Consider the following 13,392-nt stretch of genomic DNA (forward strand, 5'->3'; position numbering starts at 1 on the left):
AACCATTACCCCCCAAATACCAGTTTTTGAATTAGCACAGATTGGGAACGAAGGTTTGACGTGCTTGGGACCAGAGACAAATAGTGAGCTTCAATGTAGTGAAAGTGAGTTTTCGATAACACCAGAGAAACAATATTTAAAGGGGTGTCTGTTAACTGATCCTTCTCATTTTGACTAACATTGTCCTTATAAAATATTGGTGATAACAGGTAGTGGGCTTATTAAATGTTTTCATTGTCAAAAATGTTACAAAAAATTTTCCTAGTTCATGACATTACAAAGCTATGCAGCCCCCGCCCCCGGTACCCCCAGGGCTCTCTCTCTGTCCCTATCCCTGAGACCATTCACACATTCCAGCACTGGGGTCTCAGGTGGCTGCCTCACCAGATAGAGCTTGTGAGCCAATAATCGGGAGATACAAGATTCCTTCTTACATGTACTTGGAACTCATTGCTTAGCTGATAGAGACAAAATAGACCAGAACAAGGAATTTAAAAATATGATACACACACCACAATGGCTTTTATCACTTACTACAAATTAATATATACTTTTCCATGAACATTTTCATATACAGTGACCAAAGTTTGGGCCCACCAGGACTTGGTGTATTAATCACACTCAATTTCCAGTTCTGTAAAGCAAAGCAGGTGGATTTAAAGGAATTTGGGAATCAGATCACCTGACTCTTGCTAAGCAAAGAGCTCTGCCCCAGAGAAAGAGAGCAAAGGGCATCAGCCAGCATGTTTTACAGGGGTGGATAACATCATCCATTTTGTCAACAGAGTTAAATGGATATCAGATAAAAGAACAAAAAGAAATTCTCCACAACATGAGGAACATGAAAAAAGAATTCATGTACAAAATGCTGTCGGCCCTACAGGAGGCAACAACTAACAGCCTGTGACTCTACACCTCTTCAACCCTTTACTAAATAACAGTAGAAACCAGAAATAAGTTTTAAAACATTTATTTTAACATCATCCCTAATTAGAATATTAGTGGGTTATTCTACCACAAAAAGTGACCCTGACCTTGCATCTTCCCTTAGGTTGTGGGGATAACCCATACCATATGCTGTGTGTGTTCTTGTTTTGAATTATCAGTAATGGTATGTCAAGTGTTGTTTTTAATGACCTGATATCCTGATCTGCAAAGAATTTCAAGAAAAATTTTTTTTATCCTCACAGAGAAGGCAAATTCTATGCTCTGCCCATACAGGGTGCCTTGCCAGTAGCTTCCCTTGCTGGCATGTCCAGCTCCCTTTTCCTGCTCTTGGTGCTAACACAGTCTCGTCACCACCTTCTCTCCTCCAGTCCTTGCTGGCCTTTTTCCTTCACTAAAACTCCCACAACTTGGTGCCCTGGAATGACACCCTACCTCAGACTGCTTACTGAGCAGTCACTTTGTCCTCTACAAGAGGCTGTAACGTCGAGACAAAGGGCTGTGGCTCCCACCCTGTTCCTCCGTTTGCAGCATCTCTATGTCACCGCGCAAATAATCACTTGTTGAATTGAAACAACTAGCAACCTGCTACAAGAAAAGCATAGGTATTACATATATTTTAAAAATTGCCTAAATTTTTCCAAGCAATTATTACATTTTTTCTATACTAAGAGCTGTGGAAGATGTTTATAGTAGGTTACATCTAGAGGGTACAGAGAAGCCAGTGGAATTTAAGGTAGGCTTACTGAAATATAGAATAAGATGGTTCACTGATTTACCATTCCAGGTTAAGCTCCGCAAAAGCTGCACACTTCTCCGGTGTAAGCAGATGTGAGGAAGGCACGTCCTGCATGCTCATCCAGATAGAATGATGCTTGACACATACAAAAGTATGCTTTCATTGTCATTGTCATCACTATCACAAACATAACAAGAACGTTAGGACGTAAGCTGATTATTTGTTGTCATTCGACAGCAAGAATAGTTAAGCTTGGATTTTGGATTCAGAAGAAGAAAAAGTCTAAATAATTAGACTTCTCATTTGCAATGAGAAATTCTCTTTACACATTCTTTTCCTGTCTGTTTCACTGGTGCTGAAATAAAAAGGATTTACCTCTAAATTTTTCCTTTGCTTCCTAATTTTTCTTTCAGAAGCAATTTTCTTTTTGTAGAAACACTATGTAATGTAACCTAATATATCTTCAATGCAAACTCCAGGACTTAATAGGACTTTCTCATTGAAAAGTTCGTTCTTTTCTCCCTGTTATTCTATAAAGTGTTCCTATTTCTGGAGCCATTTCTAAGACAGCCATCTTGTTAATATTTAGGTATTTTGGCTCAAAGTCACTAGGCATACTAATACATGAGTCAGAGAAACACATTTTTCTTTGTTTTTCTTGCTCTGGGTATAAGAAACCAGCATAAGAATTTTATTCTCTATTTCAGAGAAAAACTATTTGGCTTTTTTCTCTGCATAGGAGTGTCTCTAGGGAAAATATTAGCATCATTCTTTGAGCATTGGAGTCACTGTTCCTGTAAGGAACAGTGGGCTATGGGCTAGAAGTGCCCTCTAATGTCTGTGTGTTGGAAACTTAACCTCCAGTGCCATAGTATTGGGAGGTGGCCCAGTAGGAGGTGATTAGGTAGTGAGGACACTGCCCTCTTGATGGACCAATGTCATTATTATGGCAGTGGACTAGTTATTGACAGAGTGGGTTGTTATAAAAGCTAGTTTGCCCCTCTCTTGTTCTTCTGTTCCTCTCTTACCTTCTACTTTCCACAATGGGCTGAGGGTAGCACCTTGATACTGGACTTCCCAGCCTCTAGGACTGTAAGAAATATATTATTTTCTTTATAGATTACCCAATCTGTGGTTTTTCTGTAACACACTAAGACATGAGGTGTCTTATTTTTTTAAAAAAGAAACAGAGTAAGTTACATGAAGGCTATGTTAACCAGTTTGATGGAAATGTCATGGATTGTGTGTGAAAACACCACACTGTACCCCCAAAGTGCATCAATGTACACAGTTACCATTCAATAAAAAGAAAAAAAAAGAAACAGATACAGTAGCATAACAAGAGGTGGGAACCCTCCTTAAGTCACACTCACACTATCGTCCAAAGGTGAGTCAGCAAACTGGTGACCCATGAGGGCCAGTGGACAGCCTGTGTTGTGTGGAGGGGTGCGTAGGCCTTCCGCCTATAGCCTGAGTCCCAGCCCAAAGACCTGAGACCTGGGAAGGCCATCAGCACAGTTCCTGTTTGAAGTTCACCAGATTTGGAGTCCCTGAAGAACTGCTGTTTCAGTTTGAGTCCAAAGGCAGAAAAAAGCCAATGTCCCAATTCAAAGGCAACTAGGCAGGAGGGATTCTCTCTTACTTATAGAAGAATCAGTCTTTTTATTCTACTTAGACCAGGGAACCAATCTGCTGTGCTCACTCTACCAATTTAAGTGTTAGTTTCCTCAAAAAGACCCTCAGAGAAACATCCAGAATGTTTGACAAATGATGCAGCCAGAACACAGCCAGGGCTGAGTCCCAGGAAGGGAACTTCAGGGCTGAACCAAATGGTCATAGACTGCCTTGGGCCAGAGGGCCTTTATACTCCCACCTTTACCAGCCATTGAGCCTGGGTCATCTAGAGAAGATTGTGACTTTAAGCCGCAGCTCTGCAGCTGGGCTGTACCCAAAGAGCTGGCCAGTGGCTCTCCACTGGCAGCATCTCCTCTGCCAAGAATTCTCGTCTTTAAGGTCTGCAAGGGCTGTTCCCTTGTCTACCACAGGCTAATGGTTTAAAGGCTATGTCTTGCTCTGCTTAGGAACTTCTCCTTTGATTATCAAAATTCCCTTTTTGAATGTTAAAAAAGAGAAACTAAACATTTGTAATTTCTTTCTCATTTTATTCATGCCATAACTAAATTCTTTTCAAGGCAATATGAAATTTTCTGAATAACTGGGGAAAAGTTTATATAAGAATGTGATTAAAAAGGTAAAAATTGACTAAGATCAGTATTCAAAAATTGTACAGAGAAACATTCTTTTTTAGAATCAAAATGATTTGACTTAATTTAAGTCCAAGTTCCTTTTATTATTTTGTGTGCTTCTTGTGTTGCTATTCTGAAGCCCATAGTTGGCTTATTTTCAGCCTGAACTATGGAGGAGAACACGTTTTTGTGTTTATCCTATAGTCTGAGACAGAACTGAACATCATCTTCATCCTAAATAGATATCTAATCTCCCCAAATAAGGACTTCAAATCTTCAGTTAAAAACTGTGGACCAACCCAGTTGAATTACATTTTAATATTTTCCATCCATACTGAATTCTTTGCATCTAATAGTAGAGCACAAACCCCAACTCAGCTGAAATATGAACTACCATTTATTATTATCAATGCTGTTTTTCATCATTACCAGCCTCATATTTCAAGAGGACAGCAGGTTCTTCCAAGGTCAATGACAGTTTTACACAAAAAACTGAAATGAAATGACTGTAGAGATCAAATATTTAGGACAATCATATAGAGAAAGATCGTCATATGCTAGCTCATCCATTTCAGAAATTGGTTTTTTATTTTTGTTATCTATGATGAAGGGATGGAGAGAGATTGAAAAGGAGGATTTGATAAAAGCCATTACATCAAGATGAAACTACACCTTCAAAAGTTAGTAAAACATTCAATTGGAGAAGTTGAGGAGAAATACACACAGTAACTGCTACTGTTGAATGTTCATTCCCTGTTGGTGAATTTGCTTTGAGAAGGCTTGATGCTAATGCAGAACTATTTAATTATACAGCAGGATAGTAATGATCTTGCAGACAGATGAAAACAAATCAGAATCAGCTCAGTGGTACCAAGGAATAGAAACAGACATGCTGTACTAGACTTCCAATGACCTTGGTGAATGTTATTTACATTAATGGAAGAGGAAGGGAGCATTCAAAGATCTTTGATTTTCATAACTAAACAAGAACCAGAATTTTGACTGGGATGTCTCCTTCTTGCTTTAGAGGAATAGTGGTGTTATTATAAGAAATTATCCAAACCCAGGGTGTTCAGCCTGGTGATGCCAGCAATCTATTGAGTGTGACCCTGGCCATGAGCAAAGCAGAGCAGTGCAGGAGTATTCTCCATTATCAAAACTTTCCGTGCTATCCACCTCACACATTTACCTTCATTTTGAAATCATACTTAAAGCTATTTGGAGAGTGTTGTGGGGAGGAAGAAGAGACTTCAGCTGGAAAAATGGAGAACATCGCCAGGACCCAAGAAAAGTATGTACTAAGCGAAGTTCAATGTCAAGCACTCAGACTTTATTTATTGAATATTTTCTTGCCTCAATAATATCTGCTCTCTCCCTTCAGGTTTCATCAGTATTTGTGCTCATTCTTTGAGTCTCCCTCCCCTTTTATTATCAAATTGTATGTTCTGCTTTGCCAGGAAATTGGAGGGACCCACATATACAAAAGTTTATTTTGTTTGTGAAAGCAACATTTTATTCAAAATACTGAATAAAAGTGTAGAGAACAAAGAAGTTATTCTCAGTCTCATGCCAGAGAATCACCAGCCCCAAGTAACAGATAACCTAACCCAAATAAGCATAAACAAGAAAGAAATTTATAGCATTAGTTCACAAAAAAAGGGACCTTACTGACTCTCAGGGGATATATGTGGCTTCAGATGAGATTAGAGCATGTCACGAGGACACGTCCTCTTCTCAGCCATGTGTGTCATTTCTTACACTCCTGCTCTAGCAGGGCAGTTGTCAGCCGCTTCAAGTTTCAAGGGCCAACCAAGTCCAGCAAGAAAGAGCTCATGGTCACTCTTAGCAGCAGCAGCAAAACTTCACAGACTAGATCACATCAGATCTGGCCAGATGTTTGATTTTTCCAAGCCTGAACCTCACATACCTTCATTGAGTGAGATATCCAGTCAATTGGGTTCAGAGCATGTGGACTGAAATTGGAAAAGAGAGAAGTTCCCATGAGCACCAGAGGGAGGGAGAATAGAGACTGCTACTTTCTAAATGCCAGTCTCTTGGGAACACTGCACCGTTTCTGCACGCTCTTCCCCTTCCCAGTATCATGTCATATGACATTTATAGGAAGAGAACACACATAGAATGTGTGTGTGATGACCACTGTCCCTTTGTAAGCTGCCCCAGAATATCCAGGGCACAGCTAGCACTGTACTTTTTTTTTTAGAAATTTTCTTTCTTTCTTTCTTTTTTTTGCAGTTTTTGGCCAGGGCTGGGTTTGAACCTGCCACCTCTGGCATATGAGGCCAGCGCCCTACTCCTTTGACCTATAGGCGCCACCCTAGGACTGTACTTTTAATTATACTAGTTCAATACAAGTGCACTTGTATTGAATTTCATTGAATCTCAGGTACATATAATTTCTTTTCCTTCCTTTCTTTCTCTCTCTCTCTCTCTCTCTCTTTCTTTCTTTATTTCTTTCTTTTTGAGATAGAGTCTCACTTTGTCACCCTTGATAGAACTAGTGCAGGGTGTGCAGGGAGTTATCCCTTGTGGAGTGATTATTCCATGTCAAAGGATTCACTTTCATTATAATGGCTCATCTTCACAGCATCTTTTGGAAATTAGCACATGCTTTTGGAGTGGGGAGTGGGAGGACAATGTCTCACTCTGTCACTATAACTGTGAACTCCTAGGTTCAAGTGATCCTTCTGCATTGGGTGCCTGAGTAGCTGGGGCTGCAGGCACCCAACTAACATTTGTATTTTTTTGTAGAGATGGGGTCTGATCTTGCTTAGGATGATTTCCTGGTCTCAAGAGATGCTCCTGTATTGACTCCCAAAGTGCTAGGATTATAGGCATGAGCCACTATGTCTGGACCACCCATATTCTTATTTTTTAAATAAAGAAATTTCAGTTCAAGGAGATGAAGCATCTCCCCGAGAATCACATAGCGGGAGAAGTATACACAGTGCTGCTGGGTCTGAGGCCTTTCAGACTCGAGGGCATTGCTGCCTCTACAGTGCTGTGCCACCCCAAGTCTAGTTTCTCCTGCAGAACCCGCTCTCACTTTAGCAGTCATGATATCATACTGTGCATTATCAAGTCTTTTTCTCATGAAATTTGAAACCACTGTTTTTTGTGAAGATAAGAACTTGGGAATGTGAGAGCTCACAGAGATCTTAGAGCTATGGAGTCCAGAACTAAGATTTCTGCTCCAAAAGATGAGGAGGTTCATCTCTCCAGATCATAAAAGCTGAGGCTCTGATCAGAGGACCTGATTTCCAGATGCTCGTTGGATTCATACATTGTCTCCTCTACTTTCTTTTCTTGCCTGAATGTGGCCTTGGGAAAGTCAGCCCTTCCAAGTGTGGCTTGTCCCTTTGTAAAACAAGTGCACTTGTATTGAATTTCATTGAATCTCAGGTGCATGTAATTTCTTTTTTTTCTTTTTGAGATAGAATCTCACTTTGTCACCCTTGATAGAGTACCATGCCATCACAGCTCACAGCAACCTCAAACTCTTGAGCTCAAGCAATTCTTTTGCCTCAGCCTCCTGAGTAGCTAGGACTACAGGTGCCCACCACAATGCTCAGCTATTTTTAGAGACCAGGTCTCCCTCTTGCTCAGGCTGGTCTTGAACCTGTGAACTCAAGCAATATACCCTCCTTGGCCTCCCAGAGTGCTAGGATGATAAATGTGAGCCACCACACCTGGCCCAGGTGCATGTAATTTTACATTTCAGCTTTAAATTCTAAATGTGGCTTAAAATAGAAAGCAAATTATAGTTTATGTTTTTACTACCTTAACAGTACATAAAATAATGGCATGTCTCATTATCAATGATGTCTTAGAGTCTATAAAATATGGAAATATATCTGGCATACGGGATTGTTGCAGAGAAATAATAAAGTACTGAAGGAATAACATTTAGAATGATGCCTGGCATGTAGTTAGTGTTGAGTAAATGCTAGTTGTCTGGGGGGTTGTGGTGTGGTTACATTGTGTGTACATCTTGGCCTATGGGGTCTTATGTTGTCATTTATAGCTTCTTTTCTGGCTCATGAGTAGCACAGTGGTTTTTCTTTTTGTCTTGTATTCTTGAGTTTATGTTAGTTCCCTGAAGCAAACCACAGCCCTGTAAATTTATTTGAATTGACTTATCCAGATCAGCCTTTTTCCTTTACTCAGTAACACGGTAAAGTGATAAACTATCACTCACTTTTGTGTTATATAGATAGAGGGTATAGCTGGCTTCCTTTGTTCTTCACAGTCAATTGATAAGAGTCATTTTCACTAATAGTTTCACTTAAAAATTTTCACTCTCCTCTCCTTATGACACAAAAATTCATCACAGCAGGTAAATTGACTTTTTGTTTTTGTAGAGATTTACCTTTGCTCAGAGGAGTGGCCTTGACTTTCTTTAGTGGGAAGGGAAGTCTGGTAGCATGTAGGTGCAAGCTTAAATTGACACAATATTCAACTAAGTCAAGTCATTGATTTCTGAGATAAATTTCTCATCTTATTTCAAGGCATAACTTTGAAAGGTACAATAAGCTTTAAAAGATAAAGACATTTATAAAAAGACATTGTGATTCTTTCCTCTAGCTTCCAAAATTTCACTGCCTATAGAATTGAAATAAGAATAAGTAACATCTTTACTGATCTTATTCATCAAATTTTCAGGTCTTCATAGCATTCTTCTGTTCATCACTTCCCTCTTGTCTTTCAGAATGTCTATAAAATGATGGGTTATTATTTCCACTACTTCAGTTAGTTTTTATGCCAGCAGGGGAACATGATTTTATTATTTTTAGAATAGGAGCTATTTCTTGAACCAGGAAAGTGAACTTGCTATTTAGAAAAATAAAGCAAAGACATCTGTCTCATCAATGTCTATGTGATTTCCTCTGGGGTTCCTTCCCCATTCCCTAAAATCACCCCCTGCATAAGTGAGAAGTTTTTCCTATCATACACCATGCAAATCTCTATTGTTTATTTTCATGTTATATTATAACGTCTGTTTCTGCCTTCTTCCTAAACAGGGCGCTTCTCAAGAATGGGGCTGTGTCTATTTCATTACTGCATTCCTAGCTTAGGACATTAAATTAAAAAGTACATTAAACAAAAAGAAAGTCTACTTTTGTAAACATCCTTGGAGCTTTGGGGATAACTTTGCATTCAATTTTAAAATTTATGTTTATCCAATGGGTAGCAAGATTCATCACCAATGTAGATTTATTTTTATTATTTTTTTATTTCTTTATTTAAAAGACAGAGTCTCACTTTAGTGCCCTTGGTAGAGTGTTGTGGCATCACAGCTCATGGCAACCTCCAACTCCTTAGCTTAGGCGATTCTCTTGTCTCAGCTTCCCAAGTAGCTGGTACTACAGGCACCTGCCGGAATACCCAGCTATTTTTGTTGTTGTTGTTGCAGTTTGGCCTGGGCTGGGTTCGAACCTGCCACACTTGGTATATGGGGCCAGTGCCCCATCCACTGAGCCACAGGCACTGCCCACCAAAGTAGATTTAGTTTCTCCAAGCTGCACCTGCAAAGTTGCACGCACCATTTTAGGTAATAATCTGCTAGCAGTACTTATAGGCACATATTTACTTAATATTAAGCTGGGCTAGAAAAGAAACAAATTTGAAATTGCTTCCTCAGTTGAAAGCTCTATGCTAACAATAATGTTTAATTTCAGCAGCTGTAGTTCTCAAATCAATAGACTGCAAAAAAGTGGCAGAATTTCAGGTTTTGGTTTTGAATACTAAGCAGGTCAGAAGTTACATTATTTAAGAATAAATTTACAGGATTTTTAAAACATCTTTTGGAAAATTAGCCATGTGGATTTATATTATTTTCAATAATAATCTAAATTTCCAGGCTTGGCGCCTGTGGCTCAAGCGGCTAAGGCGCCAGCCACATACACCTAAGGTGGCGGGTTCGAATCCCCAGCCCGGCCCGCCAAACAACAATGATGGCTGCAACCAAAAAAAGAAAATGGCCAGGCGTTGTGGCGGGCACCTGTAGTCCCAGCTACTTGGGAGGCTGAAGCAGGAGACTCGCATGAGCCCAGGAGTTGGAGGTTGCTGTGAGCATGATGCCATGGCACTCTACCCAGGGGGATAGCTTGAGGCTCCGTCTCAAAAAAAAAAATAAATAAAATAATCTAAATTTCCAGAGTAAAGAAAATGTCCAACCATAAACCATCTTTTTACATTTATTACATGTATATGAGGATATTTTGAACATTTGTGATTTCAAGAGAAAGAATTATAGATAAATTTATAAATGAGAGATATTAAAATCACATCAGATAATTAGATAATCTTACCCCTAAAAAAACTACAAGGCACATTTTTGGCTCTTTGTTTAAAACAGAAAACACTATAGTAATACTTCTGGTAATCACATAGTGTTAGCTAATATCTAACCCTTTTTATCTTTTTCCAGTATGTGCCCTGGAGTGTGAACATATATGTGATAAATATTGATGAAGTCATGGCTGTATTGGTCTTTTTATATTGACCTTATTTCATGAATGTATTGTCCTGTCTTATCTTTTATTTTATTATTTATTTTTATTTTTATTTTTTTCAGTTTTTAGCCAGGGCTGGGTTTGAACCCACCACCTCCAGCATATGGGGCCGGCGCCCTACTCCTCTGAACCACAGGCGCTGACCTTATTATTATTATTATTATCATCATTATTATTATTATTTTGAGAAAGAGTCTCACTTTGTTGCCCTGGGTTGAGTGCAGTGGTGCCGTAGCTCACGGGAACTTCAAATTCTTATGCTCAAGTGATCCCCTTGCTTCAGCCTCCCAAGTAGGTGGGACTACAGGTACCTACCATAACCTCTGGCAATCTTTAGAGACGGGTCTCGATCTTGCTCAGGCTGGTCTTGAACTCCTGAGCTCAGACAATCCATCCGCCTCAACCTCCCAGAGCTCTAGGATTATAGACCTGAGCCACCGCACCTGGTACCTTATCTTTTAATAACTAATTATAGTGGTAGTCACTGGGACACAATGATATCAAATCATGGATTGTTTTTATAACCAAGAAGCCAAGTTTGAGAAATGTTTGATGAAAGCTATAACCCAATTATAGCCCAAGAATATGGGGAAAGGGGAAAGGGAGGGGAGGGGAGGGGGGAGAGTAATTGTTGGGACCACACCTACAGTGCATCTTACAAGGGTACATGTGAAATTTACCAAATGTAGAATATAAATGTCTTAACACAATAACTAAGAAAAATACATGAAGGCTATGTTAACCAGTTTGATGAAAATATTTCAAAGTGTATATAAAACCAGCACATTGTGCCCCATGACTGCATTAATGTACACAGCTATGATTTAATTTAAAAAAAAAAAAAAACCTTTGTCCATAGAAAAAGCAAATGATCTTAAATGTCTCGAGGGCCATCCATGCCCGCACTGAAGCCAGACAGAGGGGCCCAGGCTCCCTATGGAGGGTCTTCCCAGGCTGGGGAAAGAGCAAACTGCACTCAAAGATGTTCTAAGGTCAGACTGTGCGGCGAGGTCTTGGAGCATTCTGAAGCAGTAGGTAAGAGTTGTCTCCATTTCTGAAGGAATGTTAAAGGTCAAGATGATTAATGTTTAAAACGGAAAAGGAAGGAAACAGAAGGCAGAGAGGATGGAGAATGCGGTCAGGCCCCTGGACCTATGCAGACGGCGAACTTTCCCTCCGGAGCCATCTCACCCAGTCCCTCGCTTCTAACCTGCGGAGTTCTAACGGCATCGTCTTCATATTTTCTGCTCTTCCTATATGGGGGGTGGGCGGGTAATAGAGATTGAATTTCATTTACTTTTTATAGCTCACAGGCTTCAGCTTCAGTACCCTGGTGGACAATTTGAGGTCCCAAGTGGTGGGCGGTGAGGGAGGCTGATCATTGGGGATAGGTGGGTGGGTGAGTCGTATGCTAGATGGTGGCTGGGCCATTAGGAACAGGTGGGTGGTGTTGTGGGCTGGGTGGAGTAGTAGGAGGGTGGGTCATGGGCCAGAGGGTAGCTGGGATTATGTAGAGATTGGTTCCTGAGCACAGTCCAACACCATAACAGAAAAGACGTCCCAGCTCAGCATATGGAAGACTCTGAAGATGTCCAATTAAGCTCTTATTTTTCTCTCTCGTTAAAAAGGAGAAAAACCGCAAGTTTTCTCTTTTTAATAATTTTGTGTAATTAAACTCTAGGCTTTTAGATGAGATGCATACTAATAAATTCTCCATGGAGTCCTTTAGAGATAAAGCACAGCTGTTCAATTCAGTGTCTTAGAATGTTTTTCTCAAAAGAAATTTTATTCTTTAAATGGCCCAAATGACCTCCTGTATTTTATCTTCTCTTGCCTCTCTTTTTTCCTGATTCTTGATCAAATATACTTGTTAGCCTTAGCAAATTATACTTCTTATGAGATATGAGTTATTTCTACATCTATGTTTAAGATTCACCATTTCATCTCCCTTCAATGACTTTAACTGGGATTTTATTACAGTATATGATATTGGATTCTTTTCTTAATATACATATTTTACAGGTTAAGTTATAATCTGGGTTTATGAAATACTCAAAAAAAATGATTTGATTTACATATATGTTGACAAAGGAACAAAGAATGGAGTACTACATTTAATTTGAATCCACAAGGACAACTCCCCCCACCCCTTGGTCTGACTAACTTAAAGTGTGCTGTGATAACAAGGAAGCCATCACTTAAAAATTGTGAGAGACCCCCCTTCTCTAGGATGTACCAAGCAACACTGGATGGAATTGAAATACTTGATTTTTTCGAGACTTTCCTTCATATCCCATTTAAATGGCCTTAAACTGCCCACTTACCTCATTCTCCATCAAGCATTACTACTGCACTTTCTTTGTTTTTTTTTAATGTTTATTTTTAACTTGGTAACATTTATATTCTAATGTAGAAATTAGAATGAATTCTAGATAATAAATTATTTTATTTATTTATTTTTATTTTCTCTATACATGTACATGTGTTTATTTGGTTTCCACTTTTTGCCTTAAGAAAATTAAAGAGACTTAAAATTTAATAACAATAACAATATTTAAGATAAGGACTAGAAACAGGAACCTCATAAAGAATGAACGAAGATAAACACATTTGGAAAAGAAATCAGATGATTGCTACAATGAAATATTGAGCAATAATAATAATAATGCAAAAAAAGTAACATTCACATTGTCAGATAAAAGTATGTCTATCTGCTCAGTGCCTGTGGCTCAAGAGGCTAAGGCACGAGCCACATACACCTAAGGTGGTGGGTTCGAATCCAGCCTGGGCCCGCCAAACAACAATGATAGCTGCAACCAAAAAAAAATGGCCAGGCATTGTGGCGGGCGCCTGTGGTCCCAGCTACTTGGGAGGTGGAGGCAGGAGAATCGCTTGAGCCCAGGAGTTGGAGGTTGCTGTGAGCTGTGAT

The sequence above is a fragment of the Otolemur garnettii genome, unplaced genomic scaffold, assembly GCF_000181295.1.
Source record: "Otolemur garnettii isolate 467f Iridium unplaced genomic scaffold, OtoGar3 scaffold00138, whole genome shotgun sequence".
In the NCBI taxonomy this organism is placed as follows: domain Eukaryota; kingdom Metazoa; phylum Chordata; class Mammalia; order Primates; family Galagidae; genus Otolemur; species Otolemur garnettii.